The sequence below is a fragment of the Thermobia domestica genome, chromosome 1, assembly GCF_964235325.1.
Source record: "Thermobia domestica chromosome 1, izTheDome1.hap1.1, whole genome shotgun sequence".
Classification (NCBI taxonomy): Eukaryota; Metazoa; Arthropoda; class Insecta; order Zygentoma; family Lepismatidae; genus Thermobia; species Thermobia domestica.
Window position 1 is genome coordinate 21,283,928 of NC_137454.1, and position 14,392 is coordinate 21,298,319.

Here is a 14,392-nt window from a genome sequence, read left to right on the forward strand (position 1 = left end):
CGGTAGATACTTTGTGCCCACCATCTTAAAATAGTAAACTTATGAGACACACACTAATGTTGAAATTGCACCGCCGTAACGTATACGTTTTAGCTAAACATGCTGAGTAATAACATTTTCTTTAAAAAAGTTTTAAACAAACGATCAGAGGAATAATTACAAAAAGCATTCTTTCGTGGGCACAAAGTACCCCTCGTTGGTAGTGCAAGGGTTAAGGCAGTTGTCAAGAATTTATTTTTCTTTCTGGATAATTTTCCTACAAGCTCTAAGGGTTTACCGGTATATTAATTTAATGCAAAATGGAATCCATTTGTTCTGATTACTAGTGGCACAGAAACTGTTAGTTTGAGGAGGTACACTCATGTCCAAAATGATTGTTGCATATCTATAACTGTCTTCTTGTAAGAATACAATTTGATAATGATTTTGCAGGGTACTTTTAATACTGATACTATACGTGTATAATCGGGAAATGTACGTATATTTGTGATAAATTTTATAGGAAAAGAATTATAAATATGAAAATTAGAGTGAGTAAAAAACAAAATGTTGCTAAATGGACAAGAAAAGTTTTATTTTCGTTTTATTATTCTTATTTACTGCCCTTTTGACATGAAATTTTCCCTATACATGTCTTTGCAGATTATTCATGATAAGAAATACCGGACGAATTCGTTGTCAAATTATATGCCTACAGCAACATATTTATAGACATGCGACAATAAATTTGGACATGACTGTACAAACAGAAAATTCTACTGACGATCTCCATAAAACAGCGGCGTTTTTTTTTTTTTTTTTTTTAATAATCCATGGATGTAGCCTCATTACACCTATTCCTGTGCTGCCTTGCAAGGAATTGTAAAGAATTTTATACAGTATTTTAAATTCCTACTTAGCTGAAACATTTCAACTAATATTTTCCTTAGTTCTTCCTAAGCACAATAACACACTGACCAAGACTATGACTATATGATAATAAATGCATAAAACACCAACAAGTAACAGTTTCAACACACTAATTTGTGTCTTCATCAGACTTTCACTCTTTCTGACTAATTTAGGAGTCAGGGGCGGATCCAGGGGGCAATCGCCCCTCCCAGAAGGGGGAACTTTCTTATTATATATATATATATATATATATATATATATATATATATATATATATATATATATATATATATATATATATATATATATATATATATATATATATATATATATATAACCCATCCCAAAGTTTGGAGCCCTTAAAAGTAGCAGCATGACAACCCACCGCCTCCCCCCAGAAGTTGGTCCTGGATCCGCCCCTGTTAGGAGTTGATCACCTCTTATACTCACTCTTACATATACTTATATCTCTCTGACCCCATTAAAAAGTAACACTTGTTTCATTGGTAAAAAGCTTAAATATTGTTCAAATTTGCGTGAATTGGAACTGTTTCTTTCTAATATGTCACTTATAATATTTTCCATTATTCAATAATATCATAACATTTAGCATAAACATCTTTTAATAGCAACTTCATTCATCTTTCTTGGAAAAAAATAATAATGAAACACTAGTTCTATAAGATAGTTCTAAGTGTCCCCGTCTAGGGTAGTCTCTAACGCTCTCGCCTTCGGTGCGAGCGGTCCCGGGTTCGATTCCCGGTGAGGGCACTCTGTGAAAAAAGTGTAACACGCCTTTTCAGGCCAGCCACCCTGAATGAGATTTTCCTGGGTTTTCCTCAATCCCACCAGGCAAATGCCGGTATGGTACCTAACTTATAGGTCCCAGACCGCTTCCTTCCTTCCCCAATCCTTTCTTCTTTCCCTTACCCCGGATTGTGTAAAGCCCAGAAATCTAAATCCTAAATCCTAAGATAGTTCTAAGATTGAACTATTGTTCTAAGATTTTTCATTGAAATATTATTCTAAGATCTTTCATAACCACTGTCAAGTTCCAACTGTTGCTTGGAATTGTCAAAATAATATATCTAAAGATGTTGTTCCTTATATTAGCATAGTTGGTGCGCTTTATCATAAAGCACAGCAATGGGCTCAAAAAGTCCTCTGGTAAACATAGCGACCATGTAAAGAATAGCATTTCCGTTTAGCTTTGTCGATAACATAATCTTCGGTGATGTACAGCAATTTGCAGATACATACTGAAAGACAAGTATCCTTGTATCAATTCTTGTGATATTTGACTTAGCTTTTCAGTGTACAGAAACAACTCTGGTTGACTAACAACAAGTAACCAATGTGTACAATAGCAGTACATCTGTGAGTATAAAAAAATTGCCGGGAAAGCCAATAATGATCACTCTATATCACACTGAGAAAAAAAAAAGTATGTGGTGTAAATAAAAACGTAGGTTACTTGTGTAAATCATGTAGTTTTTGGACTTAACGTATAGCAAGCGTATATTTCATACGTACTTTCCATATAAGTGTTCCGAATAAATGAGGATCTCACACACAGATGGACGTATGTAACATATAGCTGACTTATGTAACGTACATATATGTATGTAATATACAGAAGACTGTTAGATGGTTAAAGCATTAAATTGCACCCAATACTTTTACTCTTAGTCCCACAAGAAAAAAAGGTAATTTTACAAAAGCATTGTTTCAAAAAGTTTCTCTCTTTTATTAACCATATTTTTGGTTCCTTTCAGTACATTATTTCGCTTGAAAATATTTGCTAAGTATTTTTTGTAACTCCTTTTCAAAATAACTCACAAAATATGTTTTCTTTTGAAGTTTTTAACTTTAAGGAAATTAACCCCAAAAAATATCCTTTAGCACTTTATAAATCCAAATTACTGCAGATTCTCTTATATAACGTGCTGTCGCTTGAGATAAAATTGCCTCTATCTCTTTTTGATTTCTTGTTTCGCTTTTTCTAGTTCTCGTGAGTGTTTTATTTTTAATTCTGATTCTTTTTCTCTTTCCCTCCCTTTCTTTCCCTCTCTCTCTTCTCTCTCTCTCTCTCTTATACACGTGGCTTAACTCATGCGCTATACACGAGCTTCCTCCCGCAGTGGCCTTACTTCATCTGGGTGAATTGTTCATACATAATCATCCCCTTTGGGTCTGTGGAAGTGAGGTGGTTATGTGGTTTCGTATTGTATACACATGTATATACTACACACACACACACACAAACATATATATATACGTATGTAAGAAACTGCTAGGCTTTCTTTTATATATATATATATATATATATATATATATATATATATATATATATATATATATATATATATATATATATATATATATATATATATATATATATATATATATATATATATGTGTGTGTGTGTGTGTGTGTGTGTATGTGTAAGCAAGGCGGAAATTAAGGAACATGTGTCTTTATTCAGTTCTCTTTTTTCATTTCTCTTGCAATTCAGTGGGGGAATAAAAACCACGCAAAGTGGAATAAATGTGTTCTTTAAAGCTTTCTCTAGTACGTAAATGTTTACGGAACACAAAGTTTCTAACCAACAAAATGTGATGCATTTTAAAACATTACAAGGTTCAACCCTAGTTGATTTTGTCCTTCTCAATCCCTATTTTTCATGCAAAACGAGAAAGATGTTTACCTGTTTGAATCTTCAGGTTCATCCGTATTTGTTCGAATTCGACACTTCGAAAAAGATCATTACATATTCTTGAGTGGTAACTTGAGTGGTTCAAATGAAATAATAAGGAACTAGAGTATGTTAGTCATTTATTGGAAGCTGAACATTTGTCCAGAGATCCTAGGTTTATAGCATAGAAAAAGATTTTGAAGTTCGGTACAGAGATGGCGTAGGTCAATGAAAACTTCACCTGTGATTCACTGATTCACCACCCACCGTGACCTACGACCCACCATGAGCCACCACGTACTGTGACCCACTCTGAACAATGATCCACCATGACCCACCACCCACCAAACCCTAAAGTCATCAACTCTGACCCATAGTCCACGCCCTCCTTTCCACCGACTAAAGAGTTTACACTTGTAATAAGTAATCACTAACTGGCGTTTGAATTTCTATGATCAATCGCTCAAACAACCGATTGATCTGACCTTTACGATATAAAATGATGAAGTGTTTATCATAGGCTTTATTACCTTGAATTTCAATTTAATTGTCATATATAATTATTCCCTTATTGAATTACAAATGCTTTTCAGTGGAAAAGTTTCAAATCAAGGTAAAGTAGCCCAACGTAAAGGGGAAAAAAATCGACTGTGTCTCGAAAGCCAAGTATTAAGTCCTATTGCTATTATTACAATTACAAACATTAATATCCAAAAGTCCCTGCAGTTTTTATTTATTTAGATATACTCATCTCAGGTAGGTAAATAGAAACAAATGAAAAATGAAGAAAGTAAAACGTAGACAAATTCACCAGTGTTAAGAAGATGCTGTCTACAATGTACTGAGCAGAGTGGCTCGGTGAGTCGAAGTGGATTGTTGGGTCAGAGTGGGTCATGGTGGGTTGTGGGTTGCCGTAGGACCCACGTCCCACTGACCCATTTACTACCTTGACCCACTTGATCTATGATCCACTGCCCCACACCATTTTCTTTTGGTAATAATTTTATTTATGACTAACAACTGTTGTAAGGCCAGATCCTCTATTCTATAATATCCTTGGAATAAACATTCAAATAAAATAATAATTGTTAGAATAAACTTTAAAAACTAATTGTTAGACTAAATAAAACGAAATAATAGAAAAACTAATTGTTCAATTAAAAAATTAAATAAAACTTTTTTTTTAAAAAAAAAGAAGAGAATTGTTTTTTATTTATTTTTTTTACATTAATTTATCATATTTATATATGCTTTATAAAAAGATTCATTTCACATGGCTTTCGAGAAAAAATAACAATTATGGATCATTTTCGAATCATTATTCAAATCAAATAATATTTGTTTGAATAAATCAAGGATGTTATAAAAATAGAGGATCTGCCCTTACAACAAAATCTTGAAGCCATACGTCACAGTTTCGCCACCCCTACTCTGCCCACTCCGGATAATAAGATCGCAATGTTTGAGCCAACAATCATGGCGGAAACGAAAGTAGCCAATCAGACGATGGCAAAAACGAAAGTAGCCAATCAAACGTGCCGATGTTCGGTTGTTTTTTTAGTTCATTGATTTAATAGGATGAAGATACATATAGGCAGATCCTCTATTTTATAACATTCTAGGAATAAACATTCAAATAAAAACTAATTTTTGGTATAATCATTCAAATAAAACAAAACTTCGAAGATTAATTATTCAAATTCAACAACTGTTCAAATTTTCATGAAAAAAAAGACGAATATTTGAATTAATAGCAAATAATTGAAGGTTCGAAGTAAATATATTTGAGAAACCATTTGAATAATATAAACAACAATGAGACTGGTTAACAGCTGTTGTGATTCGGTTTGTTTGAACCAAAAATAGGATTTGAAATGGCGAAGTTCTTTTGTTTCCAATGGTGACTAAGTTAATTGACCAGAGAGTTCACACGTATATATACTTCTTCTAGTTCTTAGTGTGTGTTTCGATAGTAGTTCGTGAACGGTTCGCATTCATGTTTTCAACCATAGCGTGGGTAGTATTTTAGCGCTTCGCTTACCATCTGCTGGACACCCCAAAAAAAGTGAGAACTCGTGTGCGATATAAGATGAAGATATTTCGCAATGATTGATACAGACGAACGACACTGATATGAATTTCGTGTTTCCTTTTGTTATCGGTTTATCTTGACATACACAGAAGATAACATACTTGGTGATCACAGCAAGTTATAAACGTTTTTATTACGTTACATTTAGATGAAAAGGGGATGAAACCATGGACGCGTACGAACACGCAAGGTATACTGTATATAAAGTATTACTTTTGTGAGTACGTAAAAGTTCATGTATGTAGTGCTTTTTGAACGCATCGTCTGGTTCATGTGTGACAATCGAATGTCATTCTCCTCTAACGTGCTCGGAGATTCATGTCGTTTGGACTATGCTACAAGTAAGCAAATGTTTGGAGTACATGTTCGTACATATACGGTGGGCGTTTCTATAATAAATTCACTTTTGCTTTGATCCACACCAATTTTCACCGTCAGCCAATTTCAGCAACTGTAATGTCTTCGATGTCATTGAAAGGCTACAAGAAAAATAGATGCAAAACACTTCCGAAGAATACTTTTTTTTGTCTATTTACCTTTCTTTGTCTATCATTTTATTATTTTTTCTTCTTCATGTGATCTTCCATTGTTATTTTTCATTTTCTTAAGAGTTGATGTGGCTAGAAGGTGTAGAAATTTCTCGTCTTGTCTCGAAGCTCTAACTATGTATGAGGAAATTATTTTCAGAAGATGACATTTTCACTTTCCAAACCGGCGCATGTCTAAAATTTGAATGTACACTCATGTCCAAAATGATTGTCGCATATCTATAACTGTCTCCTTGTAACAATATAATTTGATGATGATTTTGCAGAGTACTTTTAAGACTGATACTATGTGTATAATCGGGAAATGTATATTTGTAGTAAATTTCATAAGAAAAGAATTATAAATACGAAAATTAGGATGAGTAAGATAAAATGTTGCTAAATGGACAAGAAAGTTTTATTTTCGTTTAATATTCTTATTTGCTGCTCTTTTGACGTGATATTTGTCACATACATGTCTTTGTCGATTATACAAATACTAACATTATAAGAAATACCGGGCGAATATGTTATCAAATTATATTTTTACAACAACATATTTATAGACATGCGACAATAATTTTGGACATGAGTGTACATATCTCCCCTGACTGTTGATCAAGAAACACTAATATTTGGCAATATTCTATCCTTTTCGTAAGTAAACTTTTGGGCTGTTTTCTATGTTTATTGATCAACAATCAAGGTAGATTTATATATACGAGTACATAGAATGAACGTGCTCCAGTTTGCAAAATGGAAACACTCCCCTTTCAAAAATAACATCTTCGTATAAATATGTCAAAATAAGCCCATTATGACCTAATGATTAAATTACAACTTTATCACGATCGTAAAGCAGCTAAAAATTAAAATAAATAAATAAATGTAGCACCAATTTGCACTCTGATCGGGGATACTTTAGCACACCATAAGAGTTCAGATGCATTCATCTCTTTGTAGCAGTAGTTTGCGCGTTTTATAATCCTACGGATTCAATTTCTTTTTATGGGGACACTTCTTTGAGATAAATCCGGATAGTGGATTTGATCTTTCTTTAAGCACAGATTCTGTTCTGGTACAGGAAGAGATGTTAATCTTCAATCAACTCTTCTCAACATATTCGTAATTTCTAGAAACGTTTAGTCACGCAGGATTAAGAAAAGTTTGATGAACTAAACAAAGAAGAAAATGAAAGCACACACTTTGTAATTATTTCTTGTTAAATTACAGTTTTAATGTTAGTTAAATGAAGTTAATGTCTGCACGTGTAGATCATGTGCAGCATCAGACGATACCGTATGTTCAACAGAGGAAATCTTAAAGTACACGTGCGATTTCTTTTTTTTGGTACAGTGTTAACTTCCTGTCATTCGCATGTGTGAAGAGAAATTAACGAATTTACGGAGGGTGAGATTTAAAAAAAAAAGAAAAAGAAAAGAAAAAAGAAAAAAAACTAAAAATGACAGCTCAATCTTGGCTTTATTTGTTAACAAACTTTTCAACTTTTTTAAAAAAACTGTTCAGCCATTTTGTAACCAAACTTATTTTTTATTTTAGGTTAAACTGTTTGAAGAATAGCAAGGGCGCCGATTCTGGGGGCCCGGGTGCCCCTAAAGCTTCTGTGGGCCCCCCTATTGTATTTATGAATATACAATATTTAGCATAATTTGAATGCAATTCGTCCTAAAAATCCTCATATATATGCCCCCTGCATTTGAATGCCCCCTTCCCAGATTTACAGAGAAATCGGCGCCCTTGGTGTATAGTAATATTCACTCTTGCTACCTTCTTAACTACAAGAAACGTTCAATAAGTTTTGCACAGATGCTTATAAAATTGTTATTAATTGAAATATGGTAATGAAATTTTAAGTGAACATACTTTGATTCTTTGGCTACAAGACCATGTAACTCAATGTAGCCAAGAAATGAGGGTTTTTCCACTGTCGAATGTCGTTCCTCGCAGGTGGGCTTTCAGATGACCAAACAGGGAGAAGTCCGAAGAAACCAAATGAAGACTATAGGGAAGCTGAGGGACACATTTCCAGGCCATTTTCATGATTTGCTGCTGTGCCATCATCGTTGTGTGAGGCTTGATATTCTCATATGATGGAGTTTGATTACCTTACCTAGCAGCTCCAGTCTCTTGCTTAAGTGAGCACATTGTACCTTATCCAAATAATAAACAATAACGCCCCTTGTTAATTATAGATCCATGTTCCAAGAACTCTATGAATATGACGTTGCAATGATTCAAGAGAAAGGAGACCATAATTTTGTGGCCTGATCTGGAAAGTGTAGGTTTGTTGAAGTGCTGCAACCAGTGTTAGATACTGACACGGTTCAATGAATGATCCCCATAAACCAGAAGCAATTTCTTGTGAGTTGATGTCGCTGATTCATCACTGGTTTTGGACAAGAATTCCATTACCAACCGTTGTAGGGTCCTGATGTCTACTTCAGCATCTATTGTGGTTTACCTGTGAACAATAGGAAACGACAAATGTTACCATTTTGAAGCCAAGGGATCAAAACATATTCACGTAAAATTTCATCATCACATTGCAACTAATACAATTATTAAACCCATCTATGTAAAACATCCTTCGCAGTATGGATGAGTTTCCTGAAGGAGGGAGGAAAATCTATCATTAGCAAATCTTCAAAATATTCTAACTGCATGCTTTACTTGAACTCAACACTTAGGAATTTCCATATATTTCTCCCCTAATAGCAATTAGATATATTTTTTAAAATCTTTTTCAAGAAAATTTGATAAGTACAAACCTCAAATTTGATGGCTAAGAACTACAAAAAAAAAAAAAAAAAAAAAAGCTTCTACACGAAAATATCTCACATGCATACTAACAAAACCAATATCCAATGCCATGTCAAGTTTGCTCAGAATCAAATGGGCTCTGCAGGTTTCGTGCAATGTGCACGTGTCCTTGTGAATTATTTTTAAGGTAGTTGAATTACCAAATCTCCTTTATGTATTATCCTGTCTGTTAGGAAGACAAAAATCTCAAGTACTGCTTTAATAGATCACTTTGAATTTTGGCCAGAATGTAGAGGGGTCAAAAGTCAGGAATCAGGTTCGCTGGTGAAGATCAAAAATCATCACAAATATTAATATTTATTGAATTGTTTTATCTTGAAGAAGAGAGCAGAAAAAAAATGATAAATGAAAAATGAAAAATGCATTTCTTCTGTCCTTTTATCTCTTATACGTAAAATGAAAATGAAATGAAATATCTTAGTTTAACGTCTCACGATTATGCCCTTTGGACTAAGGAAGACTATGATTAAGATAAATGAATGATGATGGATTAATTGGTGGAATGAAAAAGTGGAAGGAAGGGTGGGTACTCCGAGAAAATCCAGCAGACACTTACTTGACCGGGGATCGAACCAGAGTCTCAACATACCAGAAATAAGAGCTCTAAGAGTGAGACACTGTGCCCCCCCCCCGTATAAAAACGAAAGTTATCTAGTTGGTAGTTGAATTACGTGAAAATGGCAGAAGCGATTGGAACTATTATTTGGATATAGTTGTCAGTCACCTTCCTCGAACTGATTTTTTAAAAAATCATGTTTATTTGATTAAAACCCATATTTTTGTTATAAGGAAGGACAAGTGGTCATTTTTACATCTATTGTATATTATACATAAATATGTGTATGTTTTGGTATGGTTCTGGAATGCCTGAATCAGTTTCCCAAACCTGGTACAAGTATGATTTACTACCTGGAAACATGCACTGTGGGAATAAGACACCTCTAAGGGGAAAGCGGGGATGTACAAAAATAAATAAATAAATAAATAAAATAAAATAAAATAAAATAAAATAAAATAAAATAAAATAAAATAAAATAAATAAAATAAATAAAATAAAATAAAATAAAATAATTTAACCTTTTATATGGCAGTGTTGCTCTCAAGCACCATTGCATTCTATTGTGTTATCCGCATGAATTATAACTTCAGTGATCATTTAATTGGCATTACTCTTTTCATACAATAGTCATATATATGATTTGCGGATCACTTGTTTAGATATTTCTAATCTTTGTCAACAGGGGAGAGTCAAATTTAGTATTGTAGAGGCTTTATCTCGTACGTTCCGCGAAAGTTCTTTTTTTATTTATTATTATTATTATTATTATTATTATTATTATTATTATTATTATTATTATTATTATTATTATTATTATTATTATTATTATTATTATTATTATTATTATTTTGCTCTGTAGGAAGATACTTCAACGAAACTGCTGCTAATTACTGAAAATATTCTTATGATATTTGACCATAATTATGATTAGGAAGACATGGTTCAACCATAAAAGCAAACTAAATATTTTAATGGTAATGCTATCAATGCTTGCCAATTAAAGAGTTACAATGACCAATATTACTATCGAACTCATACACGCCTGGGGTTTAAAAAAAGGGTATCGTGTAAAAATAGTCGAAAACGAACAATATTAGTGACACATTCATAGTTTTGAAGTTCGCTAAGATGAATACTAACACTCCCGATGGCATTTAACCCTTAGAATTGGTGTGACGTCACAACAAATACCGGATTTTGAACCATTTATATCTCGGTTCAATACATATAAATTTTGCTTGCTGTATCATGTCGCAATTTGGTTGTAGGAAGGGGAAAATTCATTTTCTCGTTTTTAACCTTATCTTTCCAAGGAAGCCTTGTAGCAAACACTTTTTGCAACACTGTTTTCCTAAGGAATCTGATATGACCACAAATGTTACGGAATATCAAAGCTGGCTTCCAGACGAATACAAAGCTGTATAAAAAATATTACTGTGTTCAGTATCTCGAATTACACTTATGCTTTCAATGCAACATGCCTTCGGAATGGAAAATACCCCAAATTTCTCTCCCACATATATATTTTTTTCTTAGCACATGCTGGTTAGCTTTTTCCAATATATACAGGATATATTGATGATAACCTCGCGTACATTTTCCAATATCATTTTATACGTAATCACAACAGTGTTACCAGAGCAATTTTATCTAAAAATCCCTTTTTTGTAAAAAAAAAAAAGTTTTTCCCTACTTATTGCAACACTCTTTCCCTAAGGGACCAAATACGAGCATAAATGTTACGGAACATGAAAGCATGGTCCCAAGTGAATCGATCGTGTTACAAATCATTATCCGTCTACAGTTATGGACTAAGATACGCTTGTGTAAGTATCCAACTAAAAATACGAATTAGTTCAAAGCAGGGATGCAAATAAGCACTCACCCACTCCCCCGGAGGGAGTGGTTCATCCGTGCGGGCGAGCATTTAATATCACACCGAAGATAAGTAAATGATTTCTGTTGTGGGATGTGAGCTACTAGCCCTTTCCTTGGGCTAGTAAAATTTTCTTGCCTATTTGCATCCCTGGTTTAAAGGGTTAAATCCAAACTCAACCCCATCGTCATGGAGGTGGTTACAGGTGACCTTTTTTTCATGGTACTTTCGTTGAAATATTATTCTAAGGAGGGGAAAAGGGTTCGAATATCTTCCACAAACATATTCTCCCCGTGCAAAGAACGGGCGCCTTAGCTAGCATGTATATAAAAGAAATAATATTTTATCTGCTAAATAGCCGAATAACTAACACTCACAGATAATATAACCCAGTAATAATAAACAATGCGTAACATGTGTTGTAGTCCGTTCATTATGCCATAAGTAGGCATAATAGTAAGTCATTTTCTTCCTGTAGAGTTTTATTATGTTCTTTGGGAGCCCGAAAATTAATTTGACAGGCGGTCCCTTATAGTTATCGTTCCACAACTGCGCTGTAGCTATTAAATTAAGGAAGATGCCAGATTGAATTCTTTTTAATATGCGTTACAAATAAGTCATATCGGGAAAGTTATTTATCGTAATGATGAAAATGATACCCATAATCTGTAAATTAAGGAAGAAAGCCTTATCAGTGGAATGACCTTTCATTTCATTTTATTTTATTTTTTTAAATTTGAATGAGAAATTAGAACGTTTTATTTTTCAGCTCCCAAAGTGAACTTAAAAAAAAAAAAAAAAATCACGGTTGGAAAAACAGACCACTTTCTCAGCTGTATTATCACTGCAATAAATAATTCCGCCGAGTGCCGCAGCATGAGATGAAGTCGCTAGTCGTTGTGTAAACAAACGAAAGGGGTCTTCCATAACAGCCAGCTCCCCACCTCAGCTAACGTAAACATCAAAAGAAGAGTGTGCTCTTTGTGTCAGTGTTGCAAACAACATCGCTCAAATTTAATGTCAGATACGTGACAAAACATTCAGAAAAAAATATGTCAATTTGAAAATATAGCCATAATTCAGTTTTCGAAGAAATTTACCAATTTTATAATTAATTGATTATCTAATCTAATGTATAAAATTCAAAGTAACTATGTAAGTTAATAACGCTTGAACCACCAGACCGATCTCAATCAAATTTTCAACATTGATGAGGTTCGGGTCTGGGATGGATTTTATAATTTCACTTTCACGGTGCAACGCAGGGAAGGGAGATATATATTTAAAAAATTATCGAAAATGACCGATATTAGTGTCGAATTCATAGTTTTCGGGGTCTCTGACACGAACACTGACACTTCCGATGTCGTTTAAATCCAAATTCAGCTCTCACTGCCCTTTATGTCCAAAATGAAATGTATTCTTCCCGTACGAAGAATGGGCAATATGCTAGTTGTTTACATACTGAAGAAATTATTTTTTAAAAAAATACAAATTAATTAACTAACTAACTAACTCTATGGCCTATGGAACCCGGAGGTTCAGTGCCGCGTTCACAAAAGCTCTCCACTGACTTCTATCCTTAGCTAATTGCATCCAGTTTCTACTTTGTATTAATATCTCTGCGAGATCCATCTTAATATTATCCTGCCATCTGCGCCTAGGTCTTCCTAATGGTCGTTTTCCTATGGGTCTTCCAGTCAAGGCTTTGAAAGCGTTTCTACCTTCTTCCATTCTAGCTACATGACCTGCCCACCTAAGCCTCCTAGACTTGACGACCCTAACAATGTTGGGTAAACCGTATAAACTATGTAGTTCCTCGTTATGAAGCTTCCGCCATTCCCCATTCTCGTTCCTCTTGGGTCAGAATATTCTTCTCAGGATCCTGTTCTCAAACACTTTCAGTCTATGTTCTTCCCTCAGAGTAAGCGACCATGTTTCGCAACCATACAGAACAACAGGCATGATTATCGTTTTATATATTTTAAGCTTCAAATTCCTCGACAGAATTCGCGACGACAAGAGATTTTGAACCGAGTAGTAACACGAATTCCCTGCTTTTAGTCGACATTTAATTTCTTCGTGAATATGATTTTCGTCTGTTAATATTGATCCTAAATATTTAAAAGTATCCACTTTATCAAAAGCATTATTTAATATTTTAACGCCTCCACAATTTGCCGTATTACGGTCCCGACGCACTTCCATGTATTTAGTTTTCTCTGCATTTACTTCTAAACCCATGTCCCTGCAAGCGTTTAATAAGATCTCTGCATTTATTTCTACTGTTCTCCTATCATCCCCTATTAAATTTACATCATCAGCATATGCCATAACCTGGTGAATGCCGTTCAACTCTAGGCCCTGGTTGCTATCTTTGATTTTCCTTATGGAGTATTCCAGCACAAAGTTAAATAATAATGGCGACAACGCATCTCCTTGTTTCAGGCCATTTTCGACGTGGAAGCTCGTGGACAAAAATTTTCCTACCCGGACTTTACTTTGGGATTCACTTAAACATATCTTAATTAATCTAATTACTAGCTTTCTCGGTATTCCAAGTTCTGTAAGAACGTTGTATAATGTTTTTCTCCTAACCGAGTCGTACGCCTTTCTAAAATCAATAAATAATTGATGTACCGGGGTATTGTATTCCCACTTTTTTTCGAGTATTTGGTGAATGGTAAATATTTGGTCGATAGTTGATCGATTTCGTCTAAATCCGCACTGATAATCTCCAATAATTTCATCTGCGTATGGGGTCAATCTTGCTAACAGAATATTTGAAAGGATTTTATAGGATGTTGACAGAAGAGAAATGCCTCGATAATTATTACAGTCAGTTTTGTCGCCTTTCTTGTGAATTGGAACAATGATTGACTCTTTCCACTCTTGTGGCAATTCTTCCTT

The 14,392-nt window shown here is 34.1% G+C and overlaps 1 protein-coding gene across 1 annotated transcript in view; it reads right to left on the reverse strand.

Moving 5' to 3' along the window:
* Positions 1–7,603: 7,603 nt before the first annotated feature.
* The window catches only part of LOC145683715 (uncharacterized), a 198,235-nt gene continuing 191,446 nt past the window's right edge, over positions 7,604–14,392 (reverse strand). Inside the window, exon 2 of the mRNA XM_081755183.1 lies at positions 7,604–8,688. The gene's annotated coding sequence lies outside the window, so the exon portion shown is untranslated. The remainder of the gene's footprint in view (positions 8,689–14,392) is intronic.